At 34.7% G+C, this 2,882-nt stretch overlaps 2 protein-coding genes across 2 annotated transcripts in view; one reads left to right on the top strand and one right to left on the bottom strand.

The window, feature by feature from the left end:
- LOC108571487 (chromatin assembly factor 1 subunit A-A-like) overlaps positions 1-2,882 on the bottom strand; it is a 35,847-nt gene that overhangs the window by 13,781 nt on the left and 19,184 nt on the right. The window lies entirely within an intron of this gene.
- Positions 2,643-2,882, top strand: part of LOC108571535 (Wilms tumor protein homolog) — a 17,037-nt gene continuing 16,797 nt past the window's right edge. The window contains exon 1 of the mRNA XM_017933601.1: positions 2,643-2,689. The gene's annotated coding sequence lies outside the window, so the exon portion shown is untranslated. The remainder of the gene's footprint in view (positions 2,690-2,882) is intronic.

Below are 2,882 nucleotides of genomic sequence, written 5' to 3'. Positions count from 1 at the left end.
GAAGAACGTGAATTATTATTTTTTTACTGCACAGTGTGTGAAATTTGAAAATTGCACAGAGCAGATTTGAAAGAAACATTCTTTCGTTTTTGTGAAATCTGAGAATTGACAAATTATAACTGCATAGAGAAGATTTAAAAAAAAAATTCTCTTTGTCACTGGGGAATGTGAATTTTTCTATCGCATAGTGTGTGAAATCAAAAATTTGACAATATTAATTACTCGGAAATCATTTTCAATGAAAAATTCTCTTCTCTGCTAGAGAGCGCGAATTTTTTTTACTGCACAGTGTGTGAAATTTGAAAATTGCATAGAGAAAACTTGAAAGTAACGTTCTTCTCGTTTTTGCAAAAAGTGAATTTTTAAAATTAATAAATTACAATTGCTTAGAGAAAATTTTGAAAGAAGAATTCTCTTCTCTATTGGAGACCGTGAATTTCTTCATTGCACAGTGTGTGAAATTTGAAAATTGCATAGAGAAAACTTGAAAGTAACGTTCTTCTCGTTTTTGCAAAAAGTGAATTTTTAAAATTAATAAATTACAATTGCTTAGAGAAAATTTTGAAAGAAGAATTCTCTTCTCTATTGGAGAGCGTGAATTATTTTATTCTAAAATGTGTGAAGCTTAAATATTGAAAAATTAGAATTGCCCAGAGGATCTTACGCGAAAAATTCCTTTCACAATTGGAGAATGCGATTCTTCTTCATTGCACAGTGCGTGAAATTAAAAAATTCGACAAATTATTAATTACGTGGAAATGATTTTAAATGAAAAATTTTTTTCCCTGTTAAAAAACGTGAATTATTTTACTGCACAGTGTGTGAAATTAAAAAATTGACAAATCACAGTTGCCTGCAAAATATTTGCAAGGAAAAATTCTTTTCATTATTGAAAATGAACTTTTTCACTGCGCGGTGTGTGAAATTTCAAAATTAATAATTGCAAACCAAGTGAAGCTGAATTTCCAGATACGAAATTATTTAATTTGCCATAAAAGTGTTATTTCCAAGAATAATTTTCTGGATTTCGTTACGAAAAGAAAGACTGCAAGATTCGTAATGGACAAGTGAGTTACAATAATGGTATTTGTTGATAGTTGACGTCGAGAAAGAGGATATACGGTGCGCAGATTGGACAGTTCGTGGCTGACGGCCATGTTTACGCAGTGATTTCATTGAGGACTAACGTGGAGCTCGATAGACCGCAATTGACCGTCTTTTACGCGAGATTCCTTTATAATTGCTGTTCTTATAGAAAACAACGTTTAAACGAGAAGTTTGAAAAGTTGAATCTACAACGAAAATCGTGTAATTCGTTAATTAAACGCAACTAACTTGGTAGCTTGTATCTTTAGCGATATTATTTAAAACAGAGTAATTCTAAAATTATGAGCGTATAAATTTTGATGTTAAAGGTTAGGGAAATATTCGAAATAATTGTAAAATTCGCTGAAATTTTCGACAAATTTGACGAATCCTTAAACTGAGGTTTGAAGAAGTTCTGAAAGCGTCGCGTAAATTTAACTGACACGGGTATCGCGCACTTCGAGATGAAATAAAAATTGGACAGCGACAAATTTGAGGGCTATAAATCGGCAAATCCTCGAATTGGAATTTTTTTTAATTCTGAAAACGTCGCGCAAGTTGAATTGAAACGAGTATCGCGCACTTCGAGATGAAATAAAAATTGGAAAGCGACAAATCTGAAGGCTATAAATCGGCAAATCTGAAGGCTATAAATCGGCAAATCCTGGAGTTGGAATTTTAAGAAATTCTTAAAGCGTCGCGCAAGTTGAATTGAAACGAGTATCGCGCACTTCGAGATGAAATAAAAATTGGAAAGCGACAAATCTGAAGGCTATAAATCGGCAAATCTGAAGACTATAAATCGGCAAATCCTGGAGTTGGAATTTTAAGAAATTCTGAAAACGTCGCGTAAATTTAATTGACACGGGTATCGTGCACTTCGAGATAAAATAAAAATTGGAAATCGACAAATCTGAAGGCTACAAATCGACAAATTCTCAAATTAAAATTTTCAAAAATTCGAATCGCGTAAATTGTAAATTAAGACACGTTAAAATTAAAACTGAAACAAGTATAATACACTTGGAGACGCAATAAAGTCCACAAATCGATAAATCCTCGAATTGAACTCAAAAAAGAAATTTCAATTATTCCAAGAGTTCTAAAAAAATTACAAATTCATAAATCTTCAAAGAAAACATTGAGAGCTGCAATTGAAAAATGTTTCGATAAAACTCCGAAAGAAGCTCGAACGAACCACTGAAAATTATGCTGAAAGTTACAATTGAACTGGCAAAAACGTTTCCGAGTGAAATTTGGAAATATTGTAAAAAATGAAATGAAACAACCGAGCAACGATAAAATTTGGTAAATGATAATTCGCGTGGATCGATCGACGGAGGAGAAAAGTCGATAAATCGTCAGGGGTTCTGTTGTTTTTGCGTGGCGCGAGGCCCGGCCGATAAATCAACGTCGATTTGATCCCCGCGCGGGCATCAATTTACCGGGCCTCCCCTTTCGCATTCATTTATTAGCGGCGCGAAACGTGATATCGCGAATGATCGTTGGCAAAGCGTCGCCGTGACGCGGAAAATCGGGCGTCGAAGAGGGGAAGAAAAGTCCCTTGGTCACCAGTTGAGCAGCTTTCGGCAGCGTACCAAAGGTGAGTAGCCATTTTTTCGTTACCTTTCTCATTGTTTAGAGAGTGTCTCGGTTAAAGGAAGTCACCGAAATATAGGGAATTCTCAGTTTAGGGATTTCTGTCTTTAGGGAGTTTTTGGATCGAGGAAGTTTTGTCTTTAGGGAGTTTTTGGATCGAGGAAGTTTTGTCTTTAGGGAGTTTTTGGATCGAGGAA

Source organism: Habropoda laboriosa, unplaced genomic scaffold (genome assembly GCF_001263275.1).
Source record: "Habropoda laboriosa isolate 0110345459 unplaced genomic scaffold, ASM126327v1 scaffold40, whole genome shotgun sequence".
Taxonomy (NCBI): Eukaryota; Metazoa; Arthropoda; class Insecta; order Hymenoptera; family Apidae; genus Habropoda; species Habropoda laboriosa.
The sequence above is the reverse complement of the archived record's forward strand: the minus strand, read 5'-3'. Positions and strand labels throughout refer to the sequence as shown.